This window comes from Salmo salar, chromosome 06 (genome assembly GCF_965601325.2).
Source record: "Salmo salar chromosome 06, fSalSal1, whole genome shotgun sequence".
Classification (NCBI taxonomy): Eukaryota; Metazoa; Chordata; class Actinopteri; order Salmoniformes; family Salmonidae; genus Salmo; species Salmo salar.
In genome coordinates, this window is record NC_138296.1 from 27,275,980 (window position 1) to 27,297,613 (window position 21,634).

Genomic DNA, 21,634 nt, shown 5'->3' on the forward strand with positions numbered 1-21,634 from the left:
CAAGAATTGTCCCTTCGCTTGCGGCCATACCAGCCTGAATACGCCCGATCTCGTCCGATCTCGGAAGCTAAGCAGGGTCGGGCCTGGTTAGTACTTGGATGGGAGACCGCCTGGGAATACCAGGTGCTGTAAGCTTTTTGCTCCGGTTGAGGGTTCTCTTGTGTCATGCATGGAGCAGAGCAACTGCCTTTTATTTATGGCCCTAATAATATTGTGTCTTTTTATTGGACTAAATGCAGTTTGTTAGTGCTTCCCTGCCCTGATCAAATCAAAGCAAATATTGGACGGTGCGTTTCCCTCAAAATGTAGGCAGTACATTCAGCATTTCTTTTTAGTCTAGGAGACTGTCAATGTGTGTAGTCCATTAGGGCCCAGTAAAATCCCTTCAATGTTTTGCCTGATTCGCCCAAAGTCCCCCTTTTCTCCGTTTACATTTCCCCGTTGACCGTTTGTCCCTGTTTCTGCAGGTTTTCAACCTCAAAAGTACACCTTTGTAATAGAAATATAACACGTTTGGATGTTCTATGTCCACGACATTGTTTAAAGCCTATCAGGAGACCACTTTTGAGGTCTGGGAAAAATGGAAGACATTTCGATTTTGGGGTGTAGTTACCCTTTAAACCCGAGTGTGCGCCAGGGAGAGACCTTTGTTTGGTTAAGCGGTGTTGCTGTAGCGCTCATGTGATTGCGGAGTTTGCAAAACAAATGGCCACTGGATTGACGCAAATAATCATGATATAATTCTGCCAGGCTGGCATAGGCTACTTTGCAGTTAACATTTAATTGAGAAGGTTTTGGGGGAAGCCTTTCCTTCTCTACCACAAGAAGGTTATCATTAGCCTCATCGCTAACGGCTACACAAAGTGTAGACATGCGCGCGCTCCGCACGAATGCGCACAGAAATTGGGCAGTCCTGTGCCGTTCCTGAAAGTTGCATGGAAAAACGAATCGCTGATGCATTTTGTTCAAGTCTTATGATTCACTTGGGCAAATGAATGCATTTTCTAACAAGTTGAAGGGATTTAATTGATTTCCTCCTTAGGTCAATACATTTTAGAATATTGTTGAATTTCGGTTTAAAGTCTGGATTCCGTGACTCCGTGTGGGCGAGCCGTATTTTCTAGGGCCCTAGTCTATGAAGTTGTCATAAGTGTCAACATAGGATATGCCCTCTTATCCCCCCCACAAGAGTCAAATATAGGGCCTGGAACTGTAAGCAAGGTTTGAGCTTTTTCAGAGTGTGTCACAAAGTGGACATTTCGCTGTCTCTTATGAGTGAGCGACACGTTGACTTTATATAGTGTACCAAGAATTGTCCCTTCGCTTACGGCCATACCAGCCTGAATACGCCCGATCTCGTCCGATCTCGGAAGCTAAGCAGGGTCGGGCCTGGTTAGTACTTGGATGGGAGACCGCCTGGGAATACCAGGTGCTGTAAGCTTTTTGCTCCGGTTGAGGGTTCTCTTGTGTCATGCATGGAGCAGAGCAACTGCCTTTTATTTATGGCCCTAATAATATTGTGTCTTTTTATTGGACTAAATGCAGTTTGTTAGTGCTTCCCTGCCCTGATCAAATCAAAGCAAATATTGGACGGTGCGTTTCCCTCAAAATGTAGGCAGTACATTCAGCATTTCTTTTTAGTCTAGGAGACTGTCAATGTGTGTAGTCCATTAGGGCCCAGTAAAATCCCTTCAATGTTTTGCCTGATTCGCCCAAAGTCCCCCTTTTCTCCGTTTACATTTCCCCGTTGACCGTTTGTCCCTGTTTCTGCAGGTTTTCAACCTCAAAAGTACACCTTTGTAATAGAAATATAACACGTTTGGATGTTCTATGTCCACGACATTGTTTAAAGCCTATCAGGAGACCACTTTTGAGGTCTGGGAAAAATGGAAGACATTTCGATTTTGGGGTGTAGTTACCCTTTAAACCCGAGTGTGCGCCAGGGAGAGACCTTTGTTTGGTTAAGCGGTGTTGCTGTAGCGCTCATGTGATTGCGGAGTTTGCAAAACAAATGGCCACTGGATTGACGCAAATAATCATGATATAATTCTGCCAGGCTGGCATAGGCTACTTTGCAGTTAACATTTAATTGAGAAGGTTTTGGGGGAAGCCTTTCCTTCTCTACCACAAGAAGGTTATCATTAGCCTCATCGCTAACGGCTACACAAAGTGTAGACATGCGCGCGCTCCGCACGAATGCGCACAGAAATTGGGCAGTCCTGTGCCGTTCCTGAAAGTTGCATGGAAAAACGAATCGCTGATGCATTTTGTTCAAGTCTTATGATTCACTTGGGCAAATGAATGCATTTTCTAACAAGTTGAAGGGATTTAATTGATTTCCTCCTTAGGTCAATACATTTTAGAATATTGTTGAATTTCGGTTTAATGTCTGGATTCCGTGACTCCGTGTGGGCGAGCCGTATTTTCTAGGGCCCTAGTCTATGAAGTTGTCATAAGTGTCAACATAGGATATGCCCTCTTATCCCCCCCACAAGAGTCAAATATAGGGCCTGGAACTGTAAGCAAGGTTTGAGCTTTTTCAGAGTGTGTCACAAAGTGGACATTTCGCTGTCTCTTATGAGTGAGCGACACGTTGACTTTATATAGTGTACCAAGAATTGTCCCTTCGCTTACGGCCATACCAGCCTGAATACGCCCGATCTCGTCCGATCTCGGAAGCTAAGCAGGGTCGGGCCTGGTTAGTACTTGGATGGGAGACCGCCTGGGAATACCAGGTGCTGTAAGCTTTTTGCTCCGGTAGAGGGTTCTCTTGTGTCATGCATGGAGCAGAGCAACTGCCTTTTATTTATGGCCCTAATAATATTGTGTCTTTTTATTGGACTAAATGCAGTTTGTTAGTGCTTCCCTGCCCTGATCAAATCAAAGCAAATATTGGACGGTGCGTTTCCCTCAAAATGTAGGCAGTACATTCAGCATTTCTTTTTAGTCTAGGAGACTGTCAATGTGTGTAGTCCATTAGGGCCCAGTAAAATCCCTTCAATGTTTTGCCTGATTCGCCCAAAGTCCCCCTTTTCTCCGTTTACATTTCCCCGTTGACCGTTTGTCCCTGTTTCTGCAGGTTTTCAACCTCAAAAGTACACCTTTGTAATAGAAATATAACACGTTTGGATGTTCTATGTCCACGACATTGTTTAAAGCCTATCAGGAGACCACTTTTGAGGTCTGGGAAAAATGGAAGACATTTCGATTTTGGGGTGTAGTTACCCTTTAAACCCGAGTGTGCGCCAGGGAGAGACCTTTGTTTGGTTAAGCGGTGTTGCTGTAGCGCTCATGTGATTGCGGAGTTTGCAAAACAAATGGCCACTGGATTGACGCAAATAATCATGATATAATTCTGCCAGGCTGGCATAGGCTACTTTGCAGTTAACATTTAATTGAGAAGGTTTTGGGGGAAGCCTTTCCTTCTCTACCACAAGAAGGTTATCATTAGCCTCATCGCTAACGGCTACACAAAGTGTAGACACGCGCGCGCTCCGCACGAATGCGCACAGAAATTGGGCAGTCCTGTGCCGTTCCTGAAAGTTGCATGGAAAAACGAATCGCTGATGCATTTTGTTCAAGTCTTATGATTCACTTGGGCAAATGAATGCATTTTCTAACAAGTTGAAGGGATTTAATTGATTTCCTCCTTAGGTCAATACATTTTAGAATATTGTTGAATTTCGGTTTAATGTCTGGATTCCGTGACTCCGTGTGGGCGAGCCGTATTTTCTAGGGCCCTAGTCTATGAAGTTGTCATAAGTGTCAACATAGGATATGCCCTCTTATCCCCCCCACAAGAGTCAAATATAGGGCCTGGAACTGTAAGCAAGGTTTGAGCTTTTTCAGAGTGTGTCACAAAGTGGACATTTCGCTGTCTCTTATGAGTGAGCGACACGTTGACTTTATATAGTGTACCAAGAATTGTCCCTTCGCTTACGGCCATACCAGCCTGAATACGCCCGATCTCGTCCGATCTCGGAAGCTAAGCAGGGTCGGGCCTGGTTAGTACTTGGATGGGAGACCGCCTGGGAATACCAGGTGCTGTAAGCTTTTTGCTCCGGTTGAGGGTTCTCTTGTGTCATGCATGGAGCAGAGCAACTGCCTTTTATTTATGGCCCTAATAATATTGTGTCTTTTTATTGGACTAAATGCAGTTTGTTAGTGCTTCCCTGCCCTGATCAAATCAAAGCAAATATTGGACGGTGCGTTTCCCTCAAAATGTAGGCAGTACATTCAGCATTTCTTTTTAGTCTAGGAGACTGTCAATGTGTGTAGTCCATTAGGGCCCAGTAAAATCCCTTCAATGTTTTGCCTGATTCCCCCAAAGTCCCCCTTTTCTCCGTTTACATTTCCCCGTTGACCGTTTGTCCCTGTTTCTGCAGGTTTTCAACCTCAAAAGTACACCTTTGTAATAGAAATATAACACGTTTGGATGTTCTATGTCCACGACATTGTTTAAAGCCTATCAGGAGACCACTTTTGAGGTCTGGGAAAAATGGAAGACATTTCGATTTTGGGGTGTAGTTACCCTTTAAACCCGAGTGTGCGCCAGGGAGAGACCTTTGTTTGGTTAAGCGGTGTTGCTGTAGCGCTCATGTGATTGCGGAGTTTGCAAAACAAATGGCCACTGGATTGACGCAAATAATCATGATATAATTCTGCCAGGCTGGCATAGGCTACTTTGCAGTTAACATTTAATTGAGAAGGTTTTGGGGGAAGCCTTTCCTTCTCTACCACAAGAAGGTTATCATTAGCCTCATCGCTAACGGCTACACAAAGTGTAGACACGCGCGCGCTCCGCACGAATGCGCACAGAAATTGGGCAGTCCTGTGCCGTTCCTGAAAGTTGCATGGAAAAACGAATCGCTGATGCATTTTGTTCAAGTCTTATGATTCACTTGGGCAAATGAATGCATTTTCTAACAAGTTGAAGGGATTTAATTGATTTCCTCCTTAGGTCAATACATTTTAGAATATTGTTGAATTTCGGTTTAATGTCTGGATTCCGTGACTCCGTGTGGGCGAGCCGTATTTTCTAGGGCCCTAGTCTATGAAGTTGTCATAAGTGTCAACATAGGATATGCCCTCTTATCCCCCCCACAAGAGTCAAATATAGGGCCTGGAACTGTAAGCAAGGTTTGAGCTTTTTCAGAGTGTGTCACAAAGTGGACATTTCGCTGTCTCTTATGAGTGAGCGACACGTTGACTTTATATAGTGTACCAAGAATTGTCCCTTCGCTTACGGCCATACCAGCCTGAATACGCCCGATCTCGTCCGATCTCGGAAGCTAAGCAGGGTCGGGCCTGGTTAGTACTTGGATGGGAGACCGCCTGGGAATACCAGGTGCTGTAAGCTTTTTGCTCCGGTTGAGGGTTCTCTTGTGTCATGCATGGAGCAGAGCAACTGCCTTTTATTTATGGCCCTAATAATATTGTGTCTTTTTATTGGACTAAATGCAGTTTGTTAGTGCTTCCCTGCCCTGATCAAATCAAAGCAAATATTGGACGGTGCGTTTCCCTCAAAATGTAGGCAGTACATTCAGCATTTCTTTTTAGTCTAGGAGACTGTCAATGTGTGTAGTCCATTAGGGCCCAGTAAAATCCCTTCAATGTTTTGCCTGATTCGCCCAAAGTCCCCCTTTTCTCCGTTTACATTTCCCCGTTGACCGTTTGTCCCTGTTTCTGCAGGTTTTCAACCTCAAAAGTACACCTTTGTAATAGAAATATAACACGTTTGGATGTTCTATGTCCACGACATTGTTTAAAGCCTATCAGGAGACCACTTTTGAGGTCTGGGAAAAATGGAAGACATTTCGATTTTGGGGTGTAGTTACCCTTTAAACCCGAGTGTGCGCCAGGGAGAGACCTTTGTTTGGTTAAGCGGTGTTGCTGTAGCGCTCATGTGATTGCGGAGTTTGCAAAACAAATGGCCACTGGATTGACGCAAATAATCATGATATAATTCTGCCAGGCTGGCATAGGCTACTTTGCAGTTAACATTTAATTGAGAAGGTTTTGGGGGAAGCCTTTCCTTCTCTACCACAAGAAGGTTATCATTAGCCTCATCGCTAACGGCTACACAAAGTGTAGACATGCGCGCGCTCCGCACGAATGCGCACAGAAATTGGGCAGTCCTGTGCCGTTCCTGAAAGTTGCATGGAAAAACGAATCGCTGATGCATTTTGTTCAAGTCTTATGATTCACTTGGGCAAATGAATGCATTTTCTAACAAGTTGAAGGGATTTAATTGATTTCCTCCTTAGGTCAATACATTTTAGAATATTGTTGAATTTCGGTTTAAAGTCTGGATTCCGTGACTCCGTGTGGGCGAGCCGTATTTTCTAGGGCCCTAGTCTATGAAGTTGTCATAAGTGTCAACATAGGATATGCCCTCTTATCCCCCCCACAAGAGTCAAATATAGGGCCTGGAACTGTAAGCAAGGTTTGAGCTTTTTCAGAGTGTGTCACAAAGTGGACATTTCGCTGTCTCTTATGAGTGAGCGACACGTTGACTTTATATAGTGTACCAAGAATTGTCCCTTCGCTTACGGCCATACCAGCCTGAATACGCCCGATCTCGTCCGATCTCGGAAGCTAAGCAGGGTCGGGCCTGGTTAGTACTTGGATGGGAGACCGCCTGGGAATACCAGGTGCTGTAAGCTTTTTGCTCCGGTTGAGGGTTCTCTTGTGTCATGCATGGAGCAGAGCAACTGCCTTTTATTTATGGCCCTAATAATATTGTGTCTTTTTATTGGACTAAATGCAGTTTGTTAGTGCTTCCCTGCCCTGATCAAATCAAAGCAAATATTGGACGGTGCGTTTCCCTCAAAATGTAGGCAGTACATTCAGCATTTCTTTTTAGTCTAGGAGACTGTCAATGTGTGTAGTCCATTAGGGCCCAGTAAAATCCCTTCAATGTTTTGCCTGATTCGCCCAAAGTCCCCCTTTTCTCCGTTTACATTTCCCCGTTGACCGTTTGTCCCTGTTTCTGCAGGTTTTCAACCTCAAAAGTACACCTTTGTAATAGAAATATAACACGTTTGGATGTTCTATGTCCACGACATTGTTTAAAGCCTATCAGGAGACCACTTTTGAGGTCTGGGAAAAATGGAAGACATTTCGATTTTGGGGTGTAGTTACCCTTTAAACCCGAGTGTGCGCCAGGGAGAGACCTTTGTTTGGTTAAGCGGTGTTGCTGTAGCGCTCATGTGATTGCGGAGTTTGAAAAACAAATGGCCACTGGATTGACGCAAATAATCATGATATAATTCTGCCAGGCTGGCATAGGCTACTTTGCAGTTAACATTTAATTGAGAAGGTTTTGGGGGAAGCCTTTCCTTCTCTACCACAAGAAGGTTATCATTAGCCTCATCGCTAACGGCTACACAAAGTGTAGACATGCGCGCGCTCCGCACGAATGCGCACAGAAATTGGGCAGTCCTGTGCCGTTCCTGAAAGTTGCATGGAAAAACGAATCGCTGATGCATTTTGTTCAAGTCTTATGATTCACTTGGGCAAATGAATGCATTTTCTAACAAGTTGAAGGGATTTAATTGATTTCCTCCTTAGGTCAATACATTTTAGAATATTGTTGAATTTCGGTTTAATGTCTGGATTCCGTGACTCCGTGTGGGCGAGCCGTATTTTCTAGGGCCCTAGTCTATGAAGTTGTCATAAGTGTCAACATAGGATATGCCCTCTTATCCCCCCCACAAGAGTCAAATATAGGGCCTGGAACTGTAAGCAAGGTTTGAGCTTTTTCAGAGTGTGTCACAAAGTGGACATTTCGCTGTCTCTTATGAGTGAGCGACACGTTGACTTTATATAGTGTACCAAGAATTGTCCCTTCGCTTACGGCCATACCAGCCTGAATACGCCCGATCTCGTCCGATCTCGGAAGCTAAGCAGGGTCGGGCCTGGTTAGTACTTGGATGGGAGACCGCCTGGGAATACCAGGTGCTGTAAGCTTTTTGCTCCGGTTGAGGGTTCTCTTGTGTCATGCATGGAGCAGAGCAACTGCCTTTTATTTATGGCCCTAATAATATTGTGTCTTTTTATTGGACTAAATGCAGTTTGTTAGTGCTTCCCTGCCCTGATCAAATCAAAGCAAATATTGGACGGTGCGTTTCCCTCAAAATGTAGGCAGTACATTCAGCATTTCTTTTTAGTCTAGGAGACTGTCAATGTGTGTAGTCCATTAGGGCCCAGTAAAATCCCTTCAATGTTTTGCCTGATTCGCCCAAAGTCCCCCTTTTCTCCGTTTACATTTCCCCGTTGACCGTTTGTCCCTGTTTCTGCAGGTTTTCAACCTCAAAAGTACACCTTTGTAATAGAAATATAACACGTTTGGATGTTCTATGTCCACGACATTGTTTAAAGCCTATCAGGAGACCACTTTTGAGGTCTGGGAAAAATGGAAGACATTTCGATTTTGGGGTGTAGTTACCCTTTAAACCCGAGTGTGCGCCAGGGAGAGACCTTTGTTTGGTTAAGCGGTGTTGCTGTAGCGCTCATGTGATTGCGGAGTTTGCAAAACAAATGGCCACTGGATTGACGCAAATAATCATGATATAATTCTGCCAGGCTGGCATAGGCTACTTTGCAGTTAACATTTAATTGAGAAGGTTTTGGGGGAAGCCTTTCCTTCTCTACCACAAGAAGGTTATCATTAGCCTCATCGCTAACGGCTACACAAAGTGTAGACACGCGCGCGCTCCGCACGAATGCGCACAGAAATTGGGCAGTCCTGTGCCGTTCCTGAAAGTTGCATGGAAAAACGAATCGCTGATGCATTTTGTTCAAGTCTTATGATTCACTTGGGCAAATGAATGCATTTTCTAACAAGTTGAAGGGATTTAATTGATTTCCTCCTTAGGTCAATACATTTTAGAATATTGTTGAATTTCGGTTTAATGTCTGGATTCCGTGACTCCGTGTGGGCGAGCCGTATTTTCTAGGGCCCTAGTCTATGAAGTTGTCATAAGTGTCAACATAGGATATGCCCTCTCTCCCCCCCCCCCCCCGCCCACAAGAGTCAAATATAGGGCGTGGAAATGTAAGCAAGGTTTGAGCTTTTTCAGAGTGTGTCACAAAGTGGACATTTCGCTGTCTCTTATGAGTGAGCGACACGTTGACTTTATATAGTGTACCAAGAATTGTCCCTTCGCTTACGGCCATACCAGCCTGAATACGCCCGATCTCGTCCGATCTCGGAAGCTAAGCAGGGTCGGGCCTGGTTAGTACTTGGATGGGAGACCGCCTGGGAATACCAGGTGCTGTAAGCTTTTTGCTCCGGTTGAGGGTTCTCTTGTGTCATGCATGGAGCAGAGCAACTGCCTTTTATTTATGGCCCTAATAATATTGTGTCTTTTTATTGGACTAAATGCAGTTTGTTAGTGCTTCCCTGCCCTGATCAAATCAAAGCAAATATTGGACGGTGCGTTTCCCTCAAAATGTAGGCAGTACATTCAGCATTTCTTTTTAGTCTAGGAGACTGTCAATGTGTGTAGTCCATTAGGGCCCAGTAAAATCCCTTCAATGTTTTGCCTGATTCCCCCAAAGTCCCCCTTTTCTCCGTTTACATTTCCCCGTTGACCGTTTGTCCCTGTTTCTGCAGGTTTTCAACCTCAAAAGTACACCTTTGTAATAGAAATATAACACGTTTGGATGTTCTATGTCCACGACATTGTTTAAAGCCTATCAGGAGACCACTTTTGAGGTCTGGGAAAAATGGAAGACATTTCGATTTTGGGGTGTAGTTACCCTTTAAACCCGAGTGTGCGCCAGGGAGAGACCTTTGTTTGGTTAAGCGGTGTTGCTGTAGCGCTCATGTGATTGCGGAGTTTGCAAAACAAATGGCCACTGGATTGACGCAAATAATCATGATATAATTCTGCCAGGCTGGCATAGGCTACTTTGCAGTTAACATTTAATTGAGAAGGTTTTGGGGGAAGCCTTTCCTTCTCTACCACAAGAAGGTTATCATTAGCCTCATCGCTAACGGCTACACAAAGTGTAGACACGCGCGCGCTCCGCACGAATGCGCACAGAAATTGGGCAGTCCTGTGCCGTTCCTGAAAGTTGCATGGAAAAACGAATCGCTGATGCATTTTGTTCAAGTCTTATGATTCACTTGGGCAAATGAATGCATTTTCTAACAAGTTGAAGGGATTTAATTGATTTCCTCCTTAGGTCAATACATTTTAGAATATTGTTGAATTTCGGTTTAATGTCTGGATTCCGTGACTCCGTGTGGGCGAGCCGTATTTTCTAGGGCCCTAGTCTATGAAGTTGTCATAAGTGTCAACATAGGATATGCCCTCTTATCCCCCCCACAAGAGTCAAATATAGGGCCTGGAACTGTAAGCAAGGTTTGAGCTTTTTCAGAGTGTGTCACAAAGTGGACATTTCGCTGTCTCTTATGAGTGAGCGACACGTTGACTTTATATAGTGTACCAAGAATTGTCCCTTCGCTTGCGGCCATACCAGCCTGAATACGCCCGATCTCGTCCGATCTCGGAAGCTAAGCAGGGTCGGGCCTGGTTAGTACTTGGATGGGAGACCGCCTGGGAATACCAGGTGCTGTAAGCTTTTTGCTCCGGTTGAGGGTTCTCTTGTGTCATGCATGGAGCAGAGCAACTGCCTTTTATTTATGGCCCTAATAATATTGTGTCTTTTTATTGGACTAAATGCAGTTTGTTAGTGCTTCCCTGCCCTGATCAAATCAAAGCAAATATTGGACGGTGCGTTTCCCTCAAAATGTAGGCAGTACATTCAGCATTTCTTTTTAGTCTAGGAGACTGTCAATGTGTGTAGTCCATTAGGGCCCAGTAAAATCCCTTCAATGTTTTGCCTGATTCGCCCAAAGTCCCCCTTTTCTCCGTTTACATTTCCCCGTTGACCGTTTGTCCCTGTTTCTGCAGGTTTTCAACCTCAAAAGTACACCTTTGTAATAGAAATATAACACGTTTGGATGTTCTATGTCCACGACATTGTTTAAAGCCTATCAGGAGACCACTTTTGAGGTCTGGGAAAAATGGAAGACATTTCGATTTTGGGGTGTAGTTACCCTTTAAACCCGAGTGTGCGCCAGGGAGAGACCTTTGTTTGGTTAAGCGGTGTTGCTGTAGCGCTCATGTGATTGCGGAGTTTGCAAAACAAATGGCCACTGGATTGACGCAAATAATCATGATATAATTCTGCCAGGCTGGCATAGGCTACTTTGCAGTTAACATTTAATTGAGAAGGTTTTGGGGGAAGCCTTTCCTTCTCTACCACAAGAAGGTTATCATTAGCCTCATCGCTAACGGCTACACAAAGTGTAGACATGCGCGCGCTCCGCACGAATGCGCACAGAAATTGGGCAGTCCTGTGCCGTTCCTGAAAGTTGCATGGAAAAACGAATCGCTGATGCATTTTGTTCAAGTCTTATGATTCACTTGGGCAAATGAATGCATTTTCTAACAAGTTGAAGGGATTTAATTGATTTCCTCCTTAGGTCAATACATTTTAGAATATTGTTGAATTTCGGTTTAAAGTCTGGATTCCGTGACTCCGTGTGGGCGAGCCGTATTTTCTAGGGCCCTAGTCTATGAAGTTGTCATAAGTGTCAACATAGGATATGCCCTCTTATCCCCCCCACAAGAGTCAAATATAGGGCCTGGAACTGTAAGCAAGGTTTGAGCTTTTTCAGAGTGTGTCACAAAGTGGACATTTCGCTGTCTCTTATGAGTGAGCGACACGTTGACTTTATATAGTGTACCAAGAATTGTCCCTTCGCTTACGGCCATACCAGCCTGAATACGCCCGATCTCGTCCGATCTCGGAAGCTAAGCAGGGTCGGGCCTGGTTAGTACTTGGATGGGAGACCGCCTGGGAATACCAGGTGCTGTAAGCTTTTTGCTCCGGTTGAGGGTTCTCTTGTGTCATGCATGGAGCAGAGCAACTGCCTTTTATTTATGGCCCTAATAATATTGTGTCTTTTTATTGGACTAAATGCAGTTTGTTAGTGCTTCCCTGCCCTGATCAAATCAAAGCAAATATTGGACGGTGCGTTTCCCTCAAAATGTAGGCAGTACATTCAGCATTTCTTTTTAGTCTAGGAGACTGTCAATGTGTGTAGTCCATTAGGGCCCAGTAAAATCCCTTCAATGTTTTGCCTGATTCGCCCAAAGTCCCCCTTTTCTCCGTTTACATTTCCCCGTTGACCGTTTGTCCCTGTTTCTGCAGGTTTTCAACCTCAAAAGTACACCTTTGTAATAGAAATATAACACGTTTGGATGTTCTATGTCCACGACATTGTTTAAAGCCTATCAGGAGACCACTTTTGAGGTCTGGGAAAAATGGAAGACATTTCGATTTTGGGGTGTAGTTACCCTTTAAACCCGAGTGTGCGCCAGGGAGAGACCTTTGTTTGGTTAAGCGGTGTTGCTGTAGCGCTCATGTGATTGCGGAGTTTGCAAAACAAATGGCCACTGGATTGACGCAAATAATCATGATATAATTCTGCCAGGCTGGCATAGGCTACTTTGCAGTTAACATTTAATTGAGAAGGTTTTGGGGGAAGCCTTTCCTTCTCTACCACAAGAAGGTTATCATTAGCCTCATCGCTAACGGCTACACAAAGTGTAGACATGCGCGCGCTCCGCACGAATGCGCACAGAAATTGGGCAGTCCTGTGCCGTTCCTGAAAGTTGCATGGAAAAACGAATCGCTGATGCATTTTGTTCAAGTCTTATGATTCACTTGGGCAAATGAATGCATTTTCTAACAAGTTGAAGGGATTTAATTGATTTCCTCCTTAGGTCAATACATTTTAGAATATTGTTGAATTTCGGTTTAATGTCTGGATTCCGTGACTCCGTGTGGGCGAGCCGTATTTTCTAGGGCCCTAGTCTATGAAGTTGTCATAAGTGTCAACATAGGATATGCCCTCTTATCCCCCCCACAAGAGTCAAATATAGGGCCTGGAACTGTAAGCAAGGTTTGAGCTTTTTCAGAGTGTGTCACAAAGTGGACATTTCGCTGTCTCTTATGAGTGAGCGACACGTTGACTTTATATAGTGTACCAAGAATTGTCCCTTCGCTTACGGCCATACCAGCCTGAATACGCCCGATCTCGTCCGATCTCGGAAGCTAAGCAGGGTCGGGCCTGGTTAGTACTTGGATGGGAGACCGCCTGGGAATACCAGGTGCTGTAAGCTTTTTGCTCCGGTAGAGGGTTCTCTTGTGTCATGCATGGAGCAGAGCAACTGCCTTTTATTTATGGCCCTAATAATATTGTGTCTTTTTATTGGACTAAATGCAGTTTGTTAGTGCTTCCCTGCCCTGATCAAATCAAAGCAAATATTGGACGGTGCGTTTCCCTCAAAATGTAGGCAGTACATTCAGCATTTCTTTTTAGTCTAGGAGACTGTCAATGTGTGTAGTCCATTAGGGCCCAGTAAAATCCCTTCAATGTTTTGCCTGATTCGCCCAAAGTCCCCCTTTTCTCCGTTTACATTTCCCCGTTGACCGTTTGTCCCTGTTTCTGCAGGTTTTCAACCTCAAAAGTACACCTTTGTAATAGAAATATAACACGTTTGGATGTTCTATGTCCACGACATTGTTTAAAGCCTATCAGGAGACCACTTTTGAGGTCTGGGAAAAATGGAAGACATTTCGATTTTGGGGTGTAGTTACCCTTTAAACCCGAGTGTGCGCCAGGGAGAGACCTTTGTTTGGTTAAGCGGTGTTGCTGTAGCGCTCATGTGATTGCGGAGTTTGCAAAACAAATGGCCACTGGATTGACGCAAATAATCATGATATAATTCTGCCAGGCTGGCATAGGCTACTTTGCAGTTAACATTTAATTGAGAAGGTTTTGGGGGAAGCCTTTCCTTCTCTACCACAAGAAGGTTATCATTAGCCTCATCGCTAACGGCTACACAAAGTGTAGACACGCGCGCGCTCCGCACGAATGCGCACAGAAATTGGGCAGTCCTGTGCCGTTCCTGAAAGTTGCATGGAAAAACGAATCGCTGATGCATTTTGTTCAAGTCTTATGATTCACTTGGGCAAATGAATGCATTTTCTAACAAGTTGAAGGGATTTAATTGATTTCCTCCTTAGGTCAATACATTTTAGAATATTGTTGAATTTCGGTTTAATGTCTGGATTCCGTGACTCCGTGTGGGCGAGCCGTATTTTCTAGGGCCCTAGTCTATGAAGTTGTCATAAGTGTCAACATAGGATATGCCCTCTCTCCCCCCCCCCCCCCCCCCCGCCCACAAGAGTCAAATATAGGGCGTGGAAATGTAAGCAAGGTTTGAGCTTTTTCAGAGTGTGTCACAAAGTGGACATTTCGCTGTCTCTTATGAGTGAGCGACACGTTGACTTTATATAGTGTACCAAGAATCGTCCCTTCGCTTACGGCCATACCAGCCTGAATACGCCCGATCTCGTCCGATCTCGGAAGCTAAGCAGGGTCGGGCCTGGTTAGTACTTGGATGGGAGACCGCCTGGGAATACCAGGTGCTGTAAGCTTTTTGCTCCGGTTGAGGGTTCTCTTGTGTCATGCATGGAGCAGAGCAACTGCCTTTTATTTATGGCCCTAATAATATTGTGTCTTTTTATTGGACTAAATGCAGTTTGTTAGTGCTTCCCTGCCCTGATCAAATCAAAGCAAATATTGGACGGTGCGTTTCCCTCAAAATGTAGGCAGTACATTCAGCATTTCTTTTTAGTCTAGGAGACTGTCAATGTGTGTAGTCCATTAGGGCCCAGTAAAATCCCTTCAATGTTTTGCCTGATTCCCCCAAAGTCCCCCTTTTCTCCGTTTACATTTCCCCGTTGACCGTTTGTCCCTGTTTCTGCAGGTTTTCAACCTCAAAAGTACACCTTTGTAATAGAAATATAACACGTTTGGATGTTCTATGTCCACGACATTGTTTAAAGCCTATCAGGAGACCACTTTTGAGGTCTGGGAAAAATGGAAGACATTTCGATTTTGGGGTGTAGTTACCCTTTAAACCCGAGTGTGCGCCAGGGAGAGACCTTTGTTTGGTTAAGCGGTGTTGCTGTAGCGCTCATGTGATTGCGGAGTTTGCAAAACAAATGGCCACTGGATTGACGCAAATAATCATGATATAATTCTGCCAGGCTGGCATAGGCTACTTTGCAGTTAACATTTAATTGAGAAGGTTTTGGGGGAAGCCTTTCCTTCTCTACCACAAGAAGGTTATCATTAGCCTCATCGCTAACGGCTACACAAAGTGTAGACACGCGCGCGCTCCGCACGAATGCGCACAGAAATTGGGCAGTCCTGTGCCGTTCCTGAAAGTTGCATGGAAAAACGAATCGCTGATGCATTTTGTTCAAGTCTTATGATTCACTTGGGCAAATGAATGCATTTTCTAACAAGTTGAAGGGATTTAATTGATTTCCTCCTTAGGTCAATACATTTTAGAATATTGTTGAATTTCGGTTTAATGTCTGGATTCCGTGACTCCGTGTGGGCGAGCCGTATTTTCTAGGGCCCTAGTCTATGAAGTTGTCATAAGTGTCAACATAGGATATGCCCTCTTATCCCCCCCACAAGAGTCAAATATAGGGCCTGGAACTGTAAGCAAGGTTTGAGCTTTTTCAGAGTGTGTCACAAAGTGGACATTTCGCTGTCTCTTATGAGTGAGCGACACGTTGACTTTATATAGTGTACCAAGAATTGTCCCTTCGCTTACGGCCATACCAGCCTGAATACGCCCGATCTCGTCCGATCTCGGAAGCTAAGCAGGGTCGGGCCTGGTTAGTACTTGGATGGGAGACCGCCTGGGAATACCAGGTGCTGTAAGCTTTTTGCTCCGGTTGAGGGTTCTCTTGTGTCATGCATGGAGCAGAGCAACTGCCTTTTATTTATGGCCCTAATAATATTGTGTCTTTTTATTGGACTAAATGCAGTTTGTTAGTGCTTCCCTGCCCTGATCAAATCAAAGCAAATATTGGACGGTGCGTTTCCCTCAAAATGTAGGCAGTACATTCAGCATTTCTTTTTAGTCTAGGAGACTGTCAATGTGTGTAGTCCATTAGGGCCCAGTAAAATCCCTTCAATGTTTTGCCTGATTCGCCCAAAGTCCCCCTTTTCTCCGTTTACATTTCCCCGTTGACCGTTTGTCCCTGTTTCTGCAGGTTTTCAACCTCAAAAGTACACCTTTGTAATAGAAATATAACACGTTTGGATGTTCTATGTCCACGACATTGTTTAAAGCCTATCAGGAGACCACTTTTGAGGTCTGGGAAAAATGGAAGACATTTCGATTTTGGGGTGTAGTTACCCTTTAAACCCGAGTGTGCGCCAGGGAGAGACCTTTGTTTGGTTAAGCGGTGTTGCTGTAGCGCTCATGTGATTGCGGAGTTTGCAAAACAAATGGCCACTGGATTGACGCAAATAATCATGATATAATTCTGCCAGGCTGGCATAGGCTACTTTGCAGTTAACATTTAATTGAGAAGGTTTTGGGGGAAGCCTTTCCTTCTCTACCACAAGAAGGTTATCATTAGCCTCATCGCTAACGGCTACACAAAGTGTAGACATGCGCGCGCTCCGCACGAATGCGCACAGAAATTGGGCAGTCCTGTGCCGTTCCTGAAAGTTGCATGGAAAAACGAATCGCTGATGCATTTTGTTCAAGTCTTATGATTCACTTGGGCAAATGAATGCATTTTCTAACAAGTTGAAGGGATTTAATTGATTTCCTCCTTAGGTCAATACATTTTAGAATATTGTTGAATTTCGGTTTAAAGTCTGGATTCCGTGACTCCGTGTGGGCGAGCCGTATTTTCTAGGGCCCTAGTCTATGAAGTTGTCATAAGTGTCAACATAGGATATGCCCTCTTATCCCCCCCACAAGAGTCAAATATAGGGCCTGGAACTGTAAGCAAGGTTTGAGCTTTTTCAGAGTGTGTCACAAAGTGGACATTTCGCTGTCTCTTATGAGTGAGCGACACGTTGACTTTATATAGTGTACCAAGAATTGTCCCTTCGCTTACGGCCATACCAGCCTGAATACGCCCGATCTCGTCCGATCTCGGAAGCTAAGCAGGGTCGGGCCTGGTTAGTACTTGGATGGGAGACCGCCTGGGAATACCAGGTGCTGTAAGCTTTTTGCTCCGGTTGAGGGTTCTCTTGTGTCATGCATGGAGCAGAGCAACTGCCTTTTATTTATGGCCCTAATAATATTGTGTCTTTTTATTGGACTAAATGCAGTTTGTTAGTGCTTCCCTGCCCTGATCAAATCAAAGCAAATATTGGACGGTGCGTTTCCCTCAAAATGTAGGCAGTACATTCAGCATTTCTTTTTAGTCTAGGAGACTGTCAATGTGTGTAGTCCATTAGGGCCCAGTAAAATCCCTTCAATGTTTTGCCTGATTCGCCCAAAGTCCCCCTTTTCTCCGTTTACATTTCCCCGTTGACCGTTTGTCCCTGTTTCTGCAGGTTTTCAACCTCAAAAGTACACCTTTGTAATAGAAATATAACACGTTTGGATGTTCTATGTCCACGACATTGTTTAAAGCCTATCAGGAGACCACTTTTGAGGTCTGGGAAAAATGGAAGACATTTCGATTTTGGGGTGTAGTTACCCTTTAAACCCGAGTGTGCGCCAGGGAGAGACCTTTGTTTGGTTAAGCGGTGTTGCTGTAGCGCTCATGTGATTGCGGAGTTTGCAAAACAAATGGCCACTGGATTGACGCAAATAATCATGATATAATTCTGCCAGGCTGGCATAGGCTACTTTGCAGTTAACATTTAATTGAGAAGGTTTTGGGGGAAGCCTTTCCTTCTCTACCACAAGAAGGTTATCATTAGCCTCATCGCTAACGGCTACACAAAGTGTAGACACGCGCGCGCTCCGCACGAATGCGCACAGAAATTGGGCAGTCCTGTGCCGTTCCTGAAAGTTGCATGGAAAAACGAATCGCTGATGCATTTTGTTCAAGTCTTATGATTCACTTGGGCAAATGAATGCATTTTCTAACAAGTTGAAGGGATTTAATTGATTTCCTCCTTAGGTCAATACATTTTAGAATATTGTTGAATTTCGGTTTAATGTCTGGATTCCGTGACTCCGTGTGGGCGAGCCGTATTTTCTAGGGCCCTAGTCTATGAAGTTGTCATAAGTGTCAACATAGGATATGCCCTCTTATCCCCCCCACAAGAGTCAAATATAGGGCCTGGAACTGTAAGCAAGGTTTGAGCTTTTTCAGAGTGTGTCACAAAGTGGACATTTCGCTGTCTCTTATGAGTGAGCGACACGTTGACTTTATATAGTGTACCAAGAATTGTCCCTTCGCTTACGGCCATACCAGCCTGAATACGCCCGATCTCGTCCGATCTCGGAAGCTAAGCAGGGTCGGGCCTGGTTAGTACTTGGATGGGAGACCGCCTGGGAATACCAGGTGCTGTAAGCTTTTTGCTCCGGTAGAGGGTTCTCTTGTGTCATGCATGGAGCAGAGCAACTGCCTTTTATTTATGGCCCTAATAATATTGTGTCTTTTTATTGGACTAAATGCAGTTTGTTAGTGCTTCCCTGCCCTGATCAAATCAAAGCAAATATTGGACGGTGCGTTTCCCTCAAAATGTAGGCAGTACATTCAGCATTTCTTTTTAGTCTAGGAGACTGTCAATGTGTGTAGTCCATTAGGGCCCAGTAAAATCCCTTCAATGTTTTGCCTGATTCGCCCAAAGTCCCCCTTTTCTCCGTTTACATTTCCCCGTTGACCGTTTGTCCCTGTTTCTGCAGGTTTTCAACCTCAAAAGTACACCTTTGTAATAGAAATATAACACGTTTGGATGTTCTATGTCCACGACATTGTTTAAAGCCTATCAGGAGACCACTTTTGAGGTCTGGGAAAAATGGAAGACATTTCGATTTTGGGGTGTAGTTACCCTTTAAACCCGAGTGTGCGCCAGGGAGAGACCTTTGTTTGGTTAAGCGGTGTTGCTGTAGCGCTCATGTGATTGCGGAGTTTGCAAAACAAATGGCCACTGGATTGACGCAAATAATCATGATATAATTCTGCCAGGCTGGCATAGGCTACTTTGCAGTTAACATTTAATTGAGAAGGTTTTGGGGGAAGCCTTTCCTTCTCTACCACAAGAAGGTTATCATTAGCCTCATCGCTAACGGCTACACAAAGTGTAGACATGCGCGCGCTCCGCACGAATGCGCACAGAAATTGGGCAGTCCTGTGCCGTTCCTGAAAGTTGCATGGAAAAACGAATCGCTGATGCATTTTGTTCAAGTCTTATGATTCACTTGGGCAAATGAATGCATTTTCTAACAAGTTGAAGGGATTTAATTGATTTCCTCCTTAGGTCAATACATTTTAGAATATTGTTGAATTTCGGTTTAAAGTCTGGATTCCGTGACTCCGTGTGGGCGAGCCGTATTTTCTAGGGCCCTAGTCTATGAAGTTGTCATAAGTGTCAACATAGGATATGCCCTCTTATCCCCCCCACAAGAGTCAAATATAGGGCCTGGAACTGTAAGCAAGGTTTGAGCTTTTTCAGAGTGTGTCACAAAGTGGACATTTCGCTGTCTCTTATGAGTGAGCGACACGTTGACTTTATATAGTGTACCAAGAATTGTCCCTTCGCTTACGGCCATACCAGCCTGAATACGCCCGATCTCGTCCGATCTCGGAAGCTAAGCAGGGTCGGGCCTGGTTAGTACTTGGATGGGAGACCGCCTGGGAATACCAGGTGCTGTAAGCTTTTTGCTCCGGTTGAGGGTTCTCTTGTGTCATGCATGGAGCAGAGCAACTGCCTTTTATTTATGGCCCTAATAATATTGTGTCTTTTTATTGGACTAAATGCAGTTTGTTAGTGCTTCCCTGCCCTGATCAAATCAAAGCAAATATTGGACGGTGCGTTTCCCTCAAAATGTAGGCAGTACATTCAGCATTTCTTTTTAGTCTAGGAGACTGTCAATGTGTGTAGTCCATTAGGGCCCAGTAAAATCCCTTCAATGTTTTGCCTGATTCGCCCAAAGTCCCCCTTTTCTCCGTTTACATTTCCCCGTTGACCGTTTGTCCCTGTTTCTGCAGGTTTTCAACCTCAAAAGTACACCTTTGTAATAGAAATATAACACGTTTGGATGTTCTATGTCCACGACATTGTTTAAAGCCTATCAGGAGACCACTTTTGAGGTCTGGGAAAAATGGAAGACATTTCGATTTTGGGGTGTAGTTACCCTTTAAACCCGAGTGTGCGCCAGGGAGAGACCTTTGTTTGGTTAAGCGGTGTTGCTGTAGCGCTCATGTGATTGCGGAGTTTGCAAAACAAATGGCCACTGGATTGACGCAAATAATCATGATATAATTCTGCCAGGCTGGCATAGGCTACTTTGCAGTTAACATTTAATTGAGAAGGTTTTGGGGGAAGCCTTTCCTTCTCTACCACAAGAAGGTTATCATTAGCCTCATCGCTAACGGCTACACAAAGTGTAGACATGCGCGCGCTCCGCACGAATGCGCACAGAAATTGGGCAGTCCTGTGCCGTTCCTGAAAGTTGCATGGAAAAACGAATCGCTGATGCATTTTGTTCAAGTCTTATGATTCACTTGGGCAAATGAATGCATTTTCTAACAAGTTGAAGGGATTTAATTGATTTCCTCCTTAGGTCAATACATTTTAGAATATTGTTGAATTTCGGTTTAATGTCTGGATTCCGTGACTCCGTGTGGGCGAGCCGTATTTTCTAGGGCCCTAGTCTATGAAGTTGTCATAAGTGTCAACATAGGATATGCCCTCTTATCCCCCCCACAAGAGTCAAATATAGGGCCTGGAACTGTAAGCAAGGTTTGAGCTTTTTCAGAGTGTGTCACAAAGTGGACATTTCGCTGTCTCTTATGAGTGAGCGACACGTTGACTTTATATAGTGTACCAAGAATTGTCCCTTCGCTTACGGCCATACCAGCCTGAATACGCCCGATCTCGTCCGATCTCGGAAGCTAAGCAGGGTCGGGCCTGGTTAGTACTTGGATGGGAGACCGCCTGGGAATACCAGGTGCTGTAAGCTTTTTGCTCCGGTAGAGGGTTCTCTTGTGTCATGCATGGAGCAGAGCAACTGCCTTTTATTTATGGCCCTAATAATATTGTGTCTTTTTATTGGACTAAATGCAGTTTGTTAGTGCTTCCCTGCCCTGATCAAATCAAAGCAAATATTGGACGGTGCGTTTCCCTCAAAATGTAGGCAGTACATTCAGCATTTCTTTTTAGTCTAGGAGACTGTCAATGTGTGTAGTCCATTAGGGCCCAGTAAAATCCCTTCAATGTTTTGCCTGATTCGCCCAAAGTCCCCCTTTTCTCCGTTTACATTTCCCCGTTGACCGTTTGTCCCTGTTTCTGCAGGTTTTCAATCTCAAAAGTACACCTTTGTAATAGAAATATAACACGTTTGGATGTTCTATGTCCACGACATTGTTTAAAGCCTATCAGGAGACCACTTTTGAGGTCTGGGAAAAATGGAAGACATTTCGATTTTGGGGTGTAGTTACCCTTTAAACCCGAGTGTGCGCCAGGGAGAGACCTTTGTTTGGTTAAGCGGTGTTGCTGTAGCGCTCATGTGATTGCGGAGTTTGCAAAACAAATGGCCAC

General features: G+C 44.6%; 17 non-coding genes across 17 annotated transcripts; all 17 read left to right on the forward strand.

Annotated features, from left to right (window-relative positions):
- Positions 1-16: 16 nt before the first annotated feature.
- On the forward strand, positions 17-135 carry LOC123743662 (5S ribosomal RNA). Its single transcript, XR_006770518.2, has one exon. It is a non-coding gene; the product is annotated as a 5S ribosomal RNA (ribosomal RNA).
- Positions 136-1,322: 1,187 nt separating this feature from the next.
- LOC145879907 (5S ribosomal RNA) lies at positions 1,323-1,441 on the forward strand. The gene has a single exon (XR_014392794.1). It is a non-coding gene; the product is annotated as a 5S ribosomal RNA (ribosomal RNA).
- Positions 1,442-2,628: 1,187 nt separating this feature from the next.
- On the forward strand, positions 2,629-2,747 carry LOC145879908 (5S ribosomal RNA). Its single transcript, XR_014392795.1, has one exon. It is a non-coding gene; the product is annotated as a 5S ribosomal RNA (ribosomal RNA).
- A 1,187-nt stretch (positions 2,748-3,934) lies between these two features.
- Positions 3,935-4,053, forward strand: LOC123743618 (5S ribosomal RNA). The gene has a single exon (XR_006770474.1). It is a non-coding gene; the product is annotated as a 5S ribosomal RNA (ribosomal RNA).
- A 1,187-nt stretch (positions 4,054-5,240) lies between these two features.
- Positions 5,241-5,359, forward strand: LOC123743628 (5S ribosomal RNA). The gene has a single exon (XR_006770484.1). It is a non-coding gene; the product is annotated as a 5S ribosomal RNA (ribosomal RNA).
- A 1,187-nt stretch (positions 5,360-6,546) lies between these two features.
- On the forward strand, positions 6,547-6,665 carry LOC123743637 (5S ribosomal RNA). Its single transcript, XR_006770493.1, has one exon. It is a non-coding gene; the product is annotated as a 5S ribosomal RNA (ribosomal RNA).
- Positions 6,666-7,852: 1,187 nt separating this feature from the next.
- Positions 7,853-7,971, forward strand: LOC123743638 (5S ribosomal RNA). Its single transcript, XR_006770494.1, has one exon. It is a non-coding gene; the product is annotated as a 5S ribosomal RNA (ribosomal RNA).
- Positions 7,972-9,168: 1,197 nt separating this feature from the next.
- On the forward strand, positions 9,169-9,287 carry LOC123743639 (5S ribosomal RNA). The gene has a single exon (XR_006770495.1). It is a non-coding gene; the product is annotated as a 5S ribosomal RNA (ribosomal RNA).
- Positions 9,288-10,474: 1,187 nt separating this feature from the next.
- Positions 10,475-10,593, forward strand: LOC123743641 (5S ribosomal RNA). The gene has a single exon (XR_006770497.2). It is a non-coding gene; the product is annotated as a 5S ribosomal RNA (ribosomal RNA).
- Positions 10,594-11,780: 1,187 nt separating this feature from the next.
- On the forward strand, positions 11,781-11,899 carry LOC123743642 (5S ribosomal RNA). The gene has a single exon (XR_006770498.1). It is a non-coding gene; the product is annotated as a 5S ribosomal RNA (ribosomal RNA).
- Positions 11,900-13,086: 1,187 nt separating this feature from the next.
- Positions 13,087-13,205, forward strand: LOC145879911 (5S ribosomal RNA). The gene has a single exon (XR_014392797.1). It is a non-coding gene; the product is annotated as a 5S ribosomal RNA (ribosomal RNA).
- A 1,202-nt stretch (positions 13,206-14,407) lies between these two features.
- On the forward strand, positions 14,408-14,526 carry LOC123743580 (5S ribosomal RNA). Its single transcript, XR_006770436.2, has one exon. It is a non-coding gene; the product is annotated as a 5S ribosomal RNA (ribosomal RNA).
- A 1,187-nt stretch (positions 14,527-15,713) lies between these two features.
- LOC123743645 (5S ribosomal RNA) lies at positions 15,714-15,832 on the forward strand. The gene has a single exon (XR_006770501.1). It is a non-coding gene; the product is annotated as a 5S ribosomal RNA (ribosomal RNA).
- Positions 15,833-17,019: 1,187 nt separating this feature from the next.
- Positions 17,020-17,138, forward strand: LOC123743646 (5S ribosomal RNA). The gene has a single exon (XR_006770502.1). It is a non-coding gene; the product is annotated as a 5S ribosomal RNA (ribosomal RNA).
- A 1,187-nt stretch (positions 17,139-18,325) lies between these two features.
- On the forward strand, positions 18,326-18,444 carry LOC123743647 (5S ribosomal RNA). The gene has a single exon (XR_006770503.1). It is a non-coding gene; the product is annotated as a 5S ribosomal RNA (ribosomal RNA).
- A 1,187-nt stretch (positions 18,445-19,631) lies between these two features.
- On the forward strand, positions 19,632-19,750 carry LOC123743644 (5S ribosomal RNA). Its single transcript, XR_006770500.1, has one exon. It is a non-coding gene; the product is annotated as a 5S ribosomal RNA (ribosomal RNA).
- Positions 19,751-20,937: 1,187 nt separating this feature from the next.
- LOC145879913 (5S ribosomal RNA) lies at positions 20,938-21,056 on the forward strand. Its single transcript, XR_014392799.1, has one exon. It is a non-coding gene; the product is annotated as a 5S ribosomal RNA (ribosomal RNA).
- Positions 21,057-21,634: the final 578 nt, after the last annotated feature.